The 15,457-nt window shown below is 38.6% G+C and overlaps 1 protein-coding gene across 1 annotated transcript in view; it reads left to right on the top strand.

The window, feature by feature from the left end:
• Nucleotides 1–15,457, top strand: part of plekhf2 (pleckstrin homology domain containing, family F (with FYVE domain) member 2) — a 28,739-nt gene that overhangs the window by 1,095 nt on the left and 12,187 nt on the right. The window lies entirely within an intron of this gene.

Genomic DNA, 15,457 nt, shown 5'->3' with positions numbered 1-15,457 from the left:
CGTAACTTCTGTAATTTAGCTAGTTCGGATTGAATTGGTTAAAGAGCTGCATTAACGTTAGACTAGTTTTTTTACCCGAATCCTTTTCAATATGTTGTTAATCAGGGTAATGTGTTGTTGTTGTTTTTTGCTAACATTAATAGTTTTAGAAATGTCATGTGACAGTAACGTTAGCAAAGTTATATTCCTAGCTAGCGTTAGCTACTTATACTAACATAACATTGGAGAAAACGTGGAGGTCCCACAGGTGTCCAAGACTCATTACATGTATTTGGGATACCCGTTTTAGAATATCATTTCTTTTAGTCATACTGTCGAACGTGTGGCGGTACACTTCATGCCAGTGATGTTAAATAATCAGCTGTTTGTGTCTGAATTTGTTGTCTTTACTGAAGTTTGCTCCGAGTTAAACATCAACCGAAGTGCAAAATTCAGAGAACACCATTTTTTTCGGTGTCCGATAATACCTGAACGTATATTTAACAGAAAATTACAGAAAAGCCTCCTCCACTACATAATATCAAATTTATCAGTATTAGTCCTCTTCAGTTTGTGCACCATACTTGTTTCCATCTTCCATCCTTCCTGTTAACAAACAAGTTACGGCTCTGTCCTCCCAATCAAAGTTGTCACCAAAAGTGTCAATGACGTTAGACACCTTTGCCTTTAAAAGTGACTCAAACATTCAAACTACCCCAAAACAGCTTAGCTGCCTTGCAGATTTTTATCTTGTGCATCTAAAATGGCTAAAGGAGATATTGCTGTTGAGAACTGGAGTTCAAAAGTTTATTGCAAGATCCAGAGAGAATGGGACTCCTAACAACTGTGCCAAAACTTTAGACCACCAGAACTATCACTGTCACAAAGATGGTACCTGAAGATTTTATCATTGAGAGATAGGAAAAGTCAAGCTCCACTCAGATCAGAAGGAATCCACAGGTGTTTCTGTCCGTCCTTCCATTGTGAGAAAAATGCTATGGGTCTGAAAGGATGTGTAACTGTCAAGAAGCCACTACTCAGAAATGGAAATAAACAAAAGAGAAGATTTTGCACCTGTCCACCAAAACTGGACACCTGAGATGTGGAGTAATGTTTTATGGACCGGTGAGTCCAAATTAGAGACTTTCAGAAGTAAGGAATGGCAATATGTATGCCGCCAAAGCAATGAAAGACCCTCAGAACTATGTCTACAGACAAGATCAATGCAAGTTTAGGGTTGTATAACAACATCTGAAGTTGGTGATTTAGTTTTGATTGAATGCATTGTGAATGCTGATAAGTACATACAAATCTTAACATGTCTGGACAGTGTTTGATTGGGAACAAATTCATTCTACAGCAAGATAATGACCCCAAGCACACTGCTAAGAAGACTGAGCTGTTGGTGTCCTCAGAACAATGGACTGGCCACCCCACAGTCCACATCTCAACATCATTGAATGTGCTTGGGATTACTTGGATCAAGACAAGCAAAAATACAACCAACCAAGACTGAATTTTGCTGGTGTTTGCACGAATCATGGAAACAGATCCCTACATATTTCTTTCCGAAACTCAAAGCAAGTCTTCTGAAAAGCATGGAAGCTTGTACACAGTTGTGGAGGTTTTTGTGTAATCTTGTGTGAAATGTTTGCCGTTTTATTTTCTGACACTGGAAAATAAATTACTTGCACTAGTAAATAAAATAAACATATAATTATATATATATATATATATATATATATATATATATATATATATATATATATATATATATATATATAATTGTTTAATATAATATAATTTTTTTCCAGGTGTCAAATGCATCCTGCATTTTGTCTCAGTTGCTCTTAAGTGATGTATACATTAAGCGTAATCATAGCAGGCAGAGACTATGATTGTGTCTTGTGTACAAGCCCTAAACACATAGTTTTAAGCATTGAGTGACACGTTGTACTGATGGCTTTAATATACTTTCCCACACCTGTTAGAGAAATCTTTTTGTGGCTTTTGTTACTTTATGTGTAGATTTTCTGGAAAACTTAACCCTTTAATCGTTGCAGGATCTGAGGGGTGGAATTGATTCTGTTCAAACAGCCAGGTTATCCTTGTATAGTTTGTCAGTGAGATTGGGTCTTGTTCGAAAGGCCGTAATGCCTTAATGGAAGTGTAGCAAATCAGATCTGCAACCCAGTCATCACTGTGGAAACAATTCTGTGATTTCCTCAGTAGTGCTACCTTTGATGAACCTTTTTATGCAGCAACTGCTGTCTCCTTTTCAAAGGTTGCATTTATGCAGGCTTCTGCATTTTTTGCACAGACAACGAGAGCCAAAATGCAGCAACAAAGTGTGCTGTGTTCTATAAACGCATATTCCGAGGTCTTTTTTAAGATTACAGCGATGACTCAGACTTTAACTACAACTCCTGTTTTTTGTGCCGATCGTCTTCGTTGTGTGAGATTTGTGTTGCTTATAGATCATAATATTTACATAGCTGTGGTAGCATTGGGAGATTGATCGAGAAAGCACTTAATTTGAACGAAAAGTCAAAATGAGACCTTTAGATAGCTTTCTAAGAAAATGTGTTTGGTCAGTTTTCTGTGCATGTCATCTTTGTATTGTGGCCTATTAAAACTCTGGAACGTCATAAAAACCTACTGTGCATGGGACAAAAAAAGAAGTGTAGTAGTTCTGCTGTGTGGTTGTCCTCTGTATAAAGAAGTGCATTCTGAACTGGTTTGAACTGTTGTCCACCTGCAGCAAGCCGTCAGTGATAAGCTATAATTATATTGGAACATTTTTAATGCCTGCTGTGGCAATTTTACCACAGTCGGATCACTAAAGGTGCTGTCTTGTACGTGAACTGGTTGATGTTTGTCACTAGAGATGTCCTAAGTGGTGGGGGGGAAAAAAATCAAGTTTGTTCACAAAAATTGTTGGCCTATTAAAAATTGTATCACTGATGATTTTCTGCACGTGTGAAGGCGTGCTATATTGTAGGATGATTGATGGTATAGGTTTTCACGTTTGCAGGTCTTGTTTTTAGCTTGACTTTGGTGTGTACATCTTAGCCATCCATTTTGATATCAGTCATGTCCTCTTAATTAGCGCAAATAAGTTGTGCCTGTCGTGAGCAGACGCATGCTTTATAGGGAGAGGTGCATTGGTGATTCGGGTTTATGTGAAGCCCGTGCTGTTCTTGTTGCATAGGCCTACTTATTTTTGCTGTAATATTTTATTTTAAAAAGGAAAACGTATTTACCTCACTGTGTCTTTGTACCACCGTAAGGTGGTAGAGTTGGAGTAGTTAGGACGATGACTGCATCGCCTTTAGGAATACAGTAGTATCATAGCATTAGCTCCAAGGAGCGCTGGAGCGGGGCATAGCGTGCGTGGAAAACGTATTCCTAAAAAACCTACCCAGTCGGTCTACCCACTTTTTCACAGGCCTGCCCAAACATTTATTTCTGCCTACGTCACTGTAGCTTGCGCAACATGAGTAAATAATATATGAATCGCTCCTAGGGTTTTTTTATTATGAGCCTGTGACAAAAATTCATTTTGATCAGAACGCTGAAATATTGTAGCTTATTTCATCCTGCTTCTATTACGAGTGTCATAATAAAATCATGTGCGACATACATTTATGTGTAACATTATTTTGAGTTGGCATATTATGGCAAGAATAGTTAGGCTACTTTTTTCAGAATGCAAGTGAATTGGTGGACAACGCAGATTTTGAAATGTTCTGCAGTCTGAAGACGCAGCATCCCATTGACTGGTGCGCGACCACTGTTCCTACCATCCTGCCACCTTTTAAAATGAAGTTTTGCAGAAAATGAATTGCCTATCTTATCATTTGAGGTGATGGAAGGCATTATACCTCTGTTTCTCGCTCCTGGTTCTGCAGTCTACTGAATTTGCTTCCTGTCATTCTAGCAGGGCTTGTATTTATAGTAGTGTCTGAGCTGCTAATTGAACACCAGTCTTGACAAAACATCTTTTCAGGGTTATCTGTTAAATGTAATTTGTTGGGGTTTTTTATTGTCAGACATTCTGGTTTGCCAGTAAAGTTCATATGATTTCTGTTTTTCCCGTTAGTTCATGGCTCCTGTAAACAAAGTAGCAGTACAGCTCTGTAAAAAGGAACAATTTTGCAATTTACATTTTTTCTGATTTTAAATTTAGAATTTTAGAATGTAGTTTCATTCCAAGATTTTATTTGGTTTTATGCCCTACATCAAGATTGGGGAGAGTAGCCAGTTGTACAAGCAGGACCAACTGGGATGGGGACAAAGTAGGGCAAACAGGTGGTCCAGTGAATAGATTGGCCCCAAATTAAGTAGCCTGTGTCAGGTGTTTTTAGGAAACTGCTGCAGTCAAAATGTGGTAATCCAACACATTTAATCCCTTGAGCCCATGTTCCTAAATTGATATGGAATGAATGAACTCTGATATTTATTTCCTGCCTGCGCACAATTAGGTTGTTCTTGGAATTTTGCCAGTAGTATTTTAAAGATTTGGATTGTGCGGTTTATTTGGAGCAAGTTAGCGCTGAAGGGGAGGCTTTCTTCCAGTGGTGATAAGTGGCATTACTGGCCGTCAGTAGGCCTAATTACTTTTGTTTGTAATGTTTGTTATTTTTTCAATATATATTTTCTTCCTCATGCAGTGTGGTGTAAAATTTTAGCATGTGTGAATTTTCAAATCCTTCAGACGTGTTTACTGCACTTTTCTTGGAGAAGGCTGCCTTCCTCTTATGTTTTTTTGAAAATGTGCAATATTTCTTTCACCTCGTAAAAAGGCTTTTCACTTTTGGAGTTGAGCTTTCATTTGTGTGCTTATTTCCTGGAGAATGTTTTTTCAGGAACAAACCTTACTCTAACTTAAGGAAAAAGTTGAATCTGCTGTGCCGTGAAAAAGTATTTGCCTCCTTCCCGATTCCCTCTATTAATGCTGAGTAGACACACGACAAATGTTTAAAATTATTTCATTTATTTTATGAAAAAAGTTATCAAACACTCGTATCTCCCAGTAGTAGTTTAGCAAATTTGGGTAATTGGTTGATTGAGTAACATTTAAAAAAAGATATTTAAAAAAATGTATTTTGTGCTTACTCTTGTTTCCCTTTGTATAATATAAATTTTTGTCTGCAGAACTGAAACCAAGTGTGACAAATATGCAGCAACAGAGGAAATAAGGGAGGGGGAGAATACGTTTTCAGGGCGCTGTGTTTTCCCATTTCCTATGGCCCCCTGCACTCTGGTGGTCTTGGATTGAATGCACAGATTTTTGGTGCGGCTGAATTTGAGGAGCAGATGTCTTCCCCAGCCTGCATTCCCTTCTCTTGCCTTTGTCTCACCCCATTTGGCACATCTCTCACAACCCCGGTTAAAGGCACACCTGGAGTGAAGACCTGGAGTGCATTTTTATCTTACAGCTCTATGTAAGATACAAATGTGATAATAAAGTGAATTGTGGGATGTCGGCGACTTTACTGCTTCACAGTAGGTTGATTCCTTCATGATCCAAGGCAGGGAGACGTGATAAATAGAAACTATGAAGTCTTAATAGGCAGGGGACTCATGGGTAAATATACATAAAAGCCGAGGTGCCACACACAGACACACAGTGTGACTGTCATTTTTTAATGTATTTATTTTTGTATAGGCTTATTGGTTGCCGTTTGTAATTTTCATTATACAAAATTTTTTTAAAAATTTTCGATTACATGTCCGGTACTCATTTACTCAGGTACATGGTCCCACCCCAAGTTAATAGCTGTCTGTAGCCTGCTTTTTATTTTCTGCTGTGAAATTAAACTTGATGCAGATTGCTGCAGTTATCCAAGCTTGTCTTTTAGCTTCTTTCCCTTAGTCTCTTCTTTCTCTTGAAATGTCTTGATTTATTAGGTGTAGTCTTGACTGAAGTATCAGCTCAGAGGAAATGCCAACAATAGGCCGTGGCAGGGGTGCTGCTGTGACCTTCACATTGCTGGGTTAGTTCCTGTAAATGGATCAGAGTTCAAGGTTTGTGTTAAATTGGCGTGTGAGTGGGTGGCCAAATGGAGTATGACTCCTGATACACCACCAGATGGGCAGTAAGACTTCTGATCCTCTGCCACAGGGGCAGTGTCAACACTTTTCTCCACCACTGCTATAGTGTGATTGCTGATCCTCCATGACTGGTTACAATATGACTGCTGGTCCCCCAGGACAGGGACAGTACGTGTGCTGATTCTCTGCCACAGGGACAGTTTAACCATGGATAGTCTATTAGGGAGATATGGCAATAATAGAAATATCTGAAATAACCTCCAAAGGGCAATGTGAAGAGTTAAACTGACCAGAGAGAATGGGGCTATAAAATCAGCTCTCTTAGTACTTAATTTCTTTAATGTAAATTGGAGAGAATTTGTAGACAGAAGTTAGACATGCTTTTTCTTTGTGCTTTGATTCATAAAATATTCCATAATTTAGGTGAAAATCACTTTCACCTAATTTTCTCTTATGCTAATTGGTGATATGTATATTCATGAGGATCAGGGCTTCTTGTGAAGCATAGACTCAAATTACAGTCAGCAAAATGACATCTCTGCTGCTGCAAAGGGAAACTATAACATCTGATACTCTACCATAGGACCAGTATGACCACTGATCCTCAACCATAGGGAAACTGACTTCTGATCCTCCCTCACATGGCCCCAGTGTCCACGGCACAGATCTTCACTGTCCTTTAAACTTTGTTTTGGCTGGAGTCACATCCAGCTCTCAAGGGCCAGAGTATCTGCTTGTTTTCATAGTGTTCCAGCACAAGTGATTAATTTAAGTTGTTGATCATTGGTTAGCAAATATACACTCAAGGTCTTAATTGGCTGCTGATTGAAAGTAAACCAATATACTGCACACACTGCGACCTTCCAGGATTTGCATTTGACACCCTTGCCTTCAAGTATTAGTTGCATTGTATAAAAACAGCATGATACCTGCTTTATTTCAATCCATCTGACTCCTAGTTTAGATTAATCCCATTTTGTGAACCACTAGGCAATGCAGTGTTTCCCTAGATATGAATTGGCCTACCGTCTGTGTGCACCAGTTAATCCAATTTTCCACATACAGGGAAAGGGCTCCACGTTGGCAGCAGTAATCCCCATAATCACCTGGTTTTGGTAAAATGAGTTTAGTTTGGTAAAATGCCCAGTCTCTGTAGAATCTCATACTGCTTCTGCATGCTCCTTGTACTCCTCCTGTGCCCATGCTGTTCATTAGATGCAGTGACATGTGGTCAGGGTAGGAAAGGTAGGCACTGCCTGCCCTGGGAAATGGAAACGGAAGGAATTACACTTTTAACATTTTTAAAAATTGTGTGTTTATTTATTTGTAGTTTATTTTATGTTTCATAGCCACTCTCACAGTTTTGTTTTAAATGAAAGATTAAGGATGCTGGCTAAAACAGCAAATGCTGCATGTCTGTATGATTATTGTAAAAGCAGTCAAATCTCCAGTTGATTGGCGCATGCTGCAATACTACGCAGGGAATGTCAAAAGGCAGAGCTCTTCAATACATTTTTCCGTAAATGTGTTCAAAATATTGAAAAACCATGTGGTAAGCATCAGGCGGCTGCATAGACGTTAGAATGCAGTACATCACACTGGCGAGATTTGGGCCTAAAAAATTAGATGCGGTGACCAACACCGCAGGAACAGACTCAGGAACCCAAAGTATGGGACTACAGTGGCCGGTTCAATAACTGACACACATTCCAAGAGACCTGTCTGATACATAAATTTTTTATTGGCGACAGTCAGAATCCCCATACGTTGGGCACGGCCATAAAATGTATCCACCAATTACTTCTCACCTCTGTGATCTTCAGACACAACTTTCCGCCGATTTCCTCGTCTGGCCTTGAAGTGGTTGCGCCTGTCTGCACAATTAGTCATAGGACAGAGAGAAACGAATGATGGCAAAGACGACTAGGTCGTGTCTCCTCTGGCCACCAGACTAGGAGCTCAGGTCAGTCTAAGGCTACCAGATGAGCAGAATACACAGAGGAATACATATGACATTTGTGCACTTTTTTATGACTCCGGGCGTCTAAAAAGATTTCCCTTAGCTGACATTGGGCCGACATCCATCCTCCTAGGAATACTTGGCCTACTGCAGCTGAGAGCCTCCCACTTCTATACCAGAACCTTAACTAAAGTCAGTATAAGTGTGAGCCTCTTCGTGAGCTGAAGTTAATTGGCTGCCAAGTTATTTACTAATGCAAAGCACCTTTTGTTAACATTTTAATAAACTATCATTTGGGAAGTGTGATTCTCAGTGCAGCTTTGGCAAAGGAATGGACCATTTTAGGTTTTAGGCAGATACTGAGTATGAGTTTGTGGCTTTGACGGATTCTTGAAATCATGAACGAGCAAGTGTGAGATGTCTGGTTAGCTAACTTGGTCATTTTTAATTAAAACTGAACAGTGCCAATTCACGAGAATTCATCTGGAACATTACTCCCCTGAACTCAACTGTTAACATATGAATTTAATTTCTATGTTATTTAAAGAGGGTCTGAGCGTAAAAACAGTAGCGTTTGCCAACATCTTGCATATGGCCTATAGGTGACCTAATTCATGTTTTTCATGAAGTAGCTTCAATGAAGGCCTAGTTCACTACTTTTTAAAATGGCTTTGGTATTTACTGCACACACCAACAAATAATTTCCTTTATCAGAGTAGTAGTTAGTTAACACAATTATCATTATCATTTATACTGAATTGTCAGAATTTGAGTCACAACAATGTACTACTAAAGTTATGCATCCTTCAGAGCTTGGTATTGTATAAATAAGATATTTATTTGATGAGAGATTTTATTCCAAAATGGTCCTGTTATTATTGATTTTCATTAAAAGTAAATCTGGGTTTCTTAATAGCCAGTGCCTACCCAGCCACAGACGTCACCACATGTCAGTGGGTAGGTGCATTTGCTTAACTGGTTGTACATGCTGTGTACCAAAGTGAGGTTGTACTGTGCGGCATTTGGTGCTGTACGCCAGCACAAATTGAATTTTAAAATGTAACGATGAGTATGGGCAGCGCATGGTATTAACACATGCCAAATGCAGGAAGAATTTTGCAGTGGTGTGTAACTCATCTGTAACTCTTACTAGCCACTTTGGCAGGTGAACTTGCGGTAGCATTATTCTGTGAAAAAATATAGCCTATATTGTGGTTTACAAAAGGAATCTGAAATGGTTAAGTCAGTTTGTGGTGATACTACAACACCCATGAACGGTGGGTGCACACAGTGCGCTCAGCCTATTGGCCCTCTACTTTGCCCTCTCACTTTTGCCATGGGGGAGATGGCAAACTTGGCTGAAGTTGAACAACAGCCAAACACGGTGCTGCATACAAATGGTGTATATTTGTACTCTTTCTGGCTTGTGGCAAATTGTTCATCTAAGCCGCGTTTCCACCGCAGGAACTTTACCCCAGAACTAGGACCCTTTTGAGGAACTCAGTGCGTTTCCACCCCAGGAACTAGGGTCTAAATTTAGTTGCGGGGGCTTTATTTTACCCCCCAAAAAGTTCCTGCTCGGGGGGTAGTACTTTCCGAAAGTACAGGAACCTTTTGGGTGGAGCTTGCAGCGCTGAACATTTCTGATTGGTCGAGTACTCGCAGCATTTTTTTGTGTTTATTTTCAACCACCATGTTTAAAAATATGCAGCCGCAAACCAATTTATTTTAATAATAACTTCAAATCAAACTTGTATGTTATGCGGCGCAGTAGCCTAGTTTTGGTTATAGCCTGCCAATGTCTTGGAATTATAACGTGTGCTCTTCTGTTCTTTTCTTGCTTTAGTATTCGTTTTATAAAATGCTAAGCATTCGTGCTGGGACAGCATATTACGTACCAAAACATTCAAACGGATTTATTCCGTTGCTGAATATTTTCTTCCGGATTTTCTTTGTTAGCCCGTTGTAATTGACTCAAAGCGTTTGATACAGTTATGTGAGGTATGCGGTAGTTCTGCATAATTCACATTGGTGATACAGTTAAAGCAAACTGGAAATCACCTTCCGCACTTTTTGTCAGGGTAAAATAACAGGTTAATTCTAGTAATCGTCCCTTTAGCTTTTTCAGATTGCCGTAATTTTACTCTGCCATTCTTCAATTCCACAAAAAGACCAGGATGACTATGGACTAATTTATGGTGCATGGTTCGCATCTGGAGGGCACACTTCGCTGCTGGGCTAGCAGTAACTTCGAAGGAAAGCAAACGGTGGCTGTACCAGACAACAGTGGGCTGAAGGAACCTTTTAGTTCCTTGAAACGTAGTTCCTGGGACTAAAAATTCCGGGTACTTTTGGTGGAAACGCGGCTGTAGTGACACTCCATTCCAGTGGAGAGTGATTCAGATTCTCCAGTTCTGAATATGTATATATATTTATTTATTTGTTAAAATGACTTTAGAAAAGCACTAGCCACAGTGACTTGTCAGCCAAAAAGTTAATGTCAAGCTAAATGCAGATAAAGTGCAGACTGTCAGCTTTAATTTAAGGGTCTTTGCATCCATATCAAGTGACCCATGGAGGAATTACAGCCCCTTTTATACATAGTCCCCCCATTGTGGTAGCATTAGTGTTGATTACAAACATATATGTTATGATGTGTTTATGTTTTGAAGTCACTTTGACAGAAATTTTGTGAAAGTGTGGAAGTGACACTGCACTGGCATACTTGTCTGGATTCCTGATGGTGCATAATGTCTGAATAGCAGCCTCTGGCCTTTTTGCTGGATCAACTGATATCGTTTGCTAAAAACGAATGGGTGGCATACATTTATTTCAGCTCTTTTTATAACCGGTGTGAAAATACACAGGATGGATACTTATGTAAGGTGAATCTGAAAGCGTGTCGAAGCCCATCTCTTCTTTTTATATCTTATGTGCAAATCTAGTTAGATCTCTTCCTGTGAATCTGAACTGGTGCGTAGGTTTTTGAACTAGACAGGAAACGTATAAACACACTTGGTTTAAACACTTGAAAAATATTTTACAGTCTAGCGAGGATTTTGTTATCTGCTTCTGGGTGTGTTGCCATTTTTATATTTTACAGAAAGCATGGTTTATTTTTATCCGATGAGCTTTGGTGACATCAGTGCTCCTAATTACTGTGACCAAATACCTGATAACCCAGGTGCCAGCAGAAGGGCTTATGTTGTCATTCAGGGCTGCTTTGATGTGACTGGCCCAGATTAACTTTTTCCGTAAGGTATGTCAGACATCTGAACCATTTAAATAACATTGCAATTGTCAGTCATTTCATCACCATTCAAGTTATAACTAATCTTCACAAGGTATTACGTCAATGCTTGAGGATTGAATTTCTAGAAAGTGGCCCCAGAACCTTTAAGTATCCTTTATGATTACAAATATTAGACTGCTATCTTGTACTTGGATAATTTCAGATTCCATAATTGCTCCTTTTCAATCTTTCTGATATTTGACACCCATAATGTAACCTTGGAATAATGACCATTGGTATACTTTTGAGGAAAAAAAGGCAAACTATCATTAATAAATTTAGGGAATGTTAATTTTCACTCTACCTTCGGAGTTCTTTTGAGTCCTACAGTTTGACAAGCAGTAAAGTCTTGGTCTCATTGTAATCACGAAGATTTGCCCTACATCATGGCTCATGTTTGAATACTTTGATATAATTATTTACATTAAATAATAATTTAAATGAATTATCGGTCTCAAAACCACTTATTTAATTTTGCTCAATTTTTCATATCTGGTTCTGTATAGTCTGATGTATACACACGCCAATTCACAGATTGGGATCTCTTATACTTTTTGTATTACACTACTATTACCAGACTATTACAAGGGGTAATTGAATGGTTAGAGGAACAGTTCAACTTAAAAGTTAATGATAGAAGTTTGATAAAAGTTTATAAAGTTTTATTTTGATTTTCTGATTGACTGCTTTCAACTTCTTTTCATCACACTTTGAAGGAGGTTTGTATTTTTCTCTCACTGACAGGAGAATCCCCGTGGCAGCTTTGAGAGCTTAGAGATGTCTGGGCTGAAGCAAAGATTTATTTGCTCCGATCCATTCAGTAAACGCATAAAAGGTAACTTGAGGTTTGAGACATATCGGAGAATTTGGTCGAAAATACCCCTCAATCCCAATTGTTATTTGGCAGAAATTGTTTGTCTCTTGTTGCAAAAGGCTTCCAGAAGCACAGCTAAAAACACATCCCATTAAGACGTGCCTGAAGAATGTAATGAGGAACCTTTAATGAGGAGTGATTGTGTTTGGATGGACACAGAATTATGTCAACAAGAGTCATCAGCCATGGGGGATTCTCCTGCCAGTAAGAAAACATTACAAACCACCCGAAAGCCTGGTGAAAATAAGCAGAACACAATCCATCAGACAATCCAAACAAAATTAGGTAAATTTGAATCGATCTTTTAGGGTGAACTGTTCCTTTAATCAGTCAATCACCTAATAGTTTTGTAATTATACTGTAAAACGAAAAGTGCATGAGATCACGCTCTGTAAAATGTCATATGCGCAAACTGGACTGTATAGAACAACATAAAAAATTGAGCAAAAATAAAATGCATTTAAAATTTTTTTTTATTTTCAACGGAGGTATGAAAGGAGATCCTGCTGGTCATGTACTGTGTGACCAGGAGCTTGTAATATAATATAATGGACACTTTTTTTCTCTATAAGTTTGGCAGCCTGCAGGGGGCTAGGCATGTCCAATTCCCAAGCCAGTTTGACCAATCGTCTGCAACCACAGCCACGTGCATGTTTGAACCCCACTGCTGATTGGGGAGAGTGTAGACATCCACGGTTCACCTCCAAAATATGGTGGCGCCAGGTGTTTCTTTTCACCTTGCAGACTACAGAGTTTTTCTGTAGGAGCCAGGAGAAATCGCACAAAACACCTATAAAATAATTAGAAGGTCTCAGTGCATTTATTGGTACAATTTGGTTGTGAATTATACTGCATTTCAATTTATTTATTTTTGACTTGTGTGCAAGTTTACGTGCAAATTTATGTGCAACGTTACATGCATTAAATTATTTATAGATTATTTATAGATAATTACGCAATGTAATTGGGCATAATGAAAGTAAAGATGCGAAAGATGCAATGGTTGTTTGTGCAAATGTGCGATCTCTTTACAATGGAATGAATGGGAAATGGTTTGGGATTTGAGAATTCTATGCAAATACCCGAATTATGCGATAATCCATTATGCAGATAAGTGGATTCCACTGTATTATCATTAACCTACACTTTTTTGCCTATATGTGCAGATTGAACTAAGATATAAAATTCTGTTGTTTAAGGTATGTGTAAAACTAGTGGACAAAGGATGGTGGAAGCAATGTATAAAATAATTTAAATACATTAAGCTGGCATTTGTGTGGATTTCGTAAATTATAAGGTTAATATTGTAGCCTAAGCTTTGAGTGGCAAATTAAATGCATTTCAAAACATAGCCTATCACAATGAATAAATAAATAGAAACATTTTTGCAATTTTTTATTTTGAAGACCAGAACTTTACATTCTAAATATAGCTAAATATAGGAAGACGACGCTAAATATAGGAAGACGTATAGGAATATAGGAAGTGCGTCATGTTGACGGTGGCAGTAAAGCCGGATTCTTTGCGGTTGCTGTCATGCAAATTCTCCACCTAAGGCCTATTTTGAGCGGGGAAAATCCACGTTACAGCTAAGCCCACATAGAGCTGATTTACTGTAATTTTGCGGCAGGTACAAGGAAAGCGCTTAAATACTGTTTTTACGATCAACGATAATCTCATGATCTAATGATAATGCACAGTGAACAGTGAATGCTTGTGTTGGCACCACTTCAGTGCCTTTGTCTTACAAGTTGGTAGGGTCAGGTTTGTCTGGTTCCTTAAACCATGACACAGTCTGAAATCTAAATATTTCTATAGACATTAGGCATTTCATTCTTTAATAATGAGCAAGTAGTCATTTCATTGTAGTTTCCTTATTTACTGTTTACACAGTACACGTGTTTACACAATCAAAATTTGATGTTGAGTTTAATAATATCCTCCTCAGAAGTCACCATGTTTTGGGGGGATTCTCCAAAATGGGGAACCCCTTGGCCATACACCACAACCTACCTCTAAACACACTGTATGGTACTGATTTGCACAAGTATTCCGTATAGAATTATTGGGTGTCATTCACAAAACGTGTACAATCCCATTTAACCGTAAACTGCGTGCAAGAATGTTTCCACGAACATTTCGGCATTCATCATTTTTTCCTTATCTGTATTTGTTCATGGCTGTTTCCTTTTGCTAATCACGTGCTCATGATTACTCATAAAATTTACAAACAGTCAGCATTCATCATCTCATTCCCCTGGGATACGGACAAAAACAAAGGCCTATGTCATGAATCCCACATTGGTTTTTTGTAGGAACATTTTAAAGAACAAAAGTAAGAATAATTTAAGAAAAGCTTTGTGAATGAGGCCCATTGTTTTTAAACATTTTGGTTTTAGAGGGTATACACTGACGTCACTTTCCCACTGGAATACTCTCAGTTGAACTGAGTGGCAAAACATGCTGCAACATGGCTGCCTTTAATAGAGGAAATTGCAAAACCTGGAGTAAAACAAACGATTATCTGCTTAAATTAAAGGCAGTTGGACTCGACAGTGATCCTTACAACTTAGCAAAGAACCAGTGGTCTATGGACATTCAACAAAAAATTGGAGCTATCTTTTTACAGACTGACGAAAGCTAAAGACGAGAAGCGAATGGGTCGCTGCAATTTGCAGAAACAACTGGAATCCAGGCACCGAAACGTGGATTTGCGGTTGTTATTTTGTGTCAGATATGTTGGATTTTTGGGTAAAATCATACCTTAGTGTTAGCTAGCCAAGCATATAAATTATCTAACCATCCCCCCTTTGTTTGTAGAATACAAGGCTCATAATCATGGATGTTTTTTAATAAATGCTGACAAAAACTTTACAGTTACACAGAATATAAATGAAAGATGCTAAATATTTAATTTATGAGTAGTCAATACAGTACATAATTTAAGGTATGATTTTACCCACAAATCCAACATTCCTGACACAAAATGACAACAGAAAATCCACGTTTTGGTGCCTGGATTCCAGTTGTTTCTGTGAATTGCAGCGATCCATTTGCTTCTCTTTTCTTTAGCTTTTGGCAGTCTGTAAAATGATAGCTCCGATTTCTTGTTGAATCTATTTGTACAGTCAATCGCACAACAGCTCTTTCCCATTTTAGAGGTTTTTTTTTTGTGTTTTCACGGCATTCAAGCTGAACGCTAACGCTGCCACTGAGTAGTCTTTCTGCCACTCAGTGGGTGTAACCGCAGTGACTTCCACTTACTGTGATGTCATGCACATACCCTGTATAAACA

The sequence above is a fragment of the Anguilla rostrata genome, chromosome 1 (genome assembly GCF_018555375.3).
Source record: "Anguilla rostrata isolate EN2019 chromosome 1, ASM1855537v3, whole genome shotgun sequence".
Lineage (NCBI taxonomy): Eukaryota > Metazoa > Chordata > Actinopteri > Anguilliformes > Anguillidae > Anguilla > Anguilla rostrata.
Note: the sequence above shows the minus strand (reverse complement) of the source record. Positions and strands in the feature narration are given on the sequence as shown.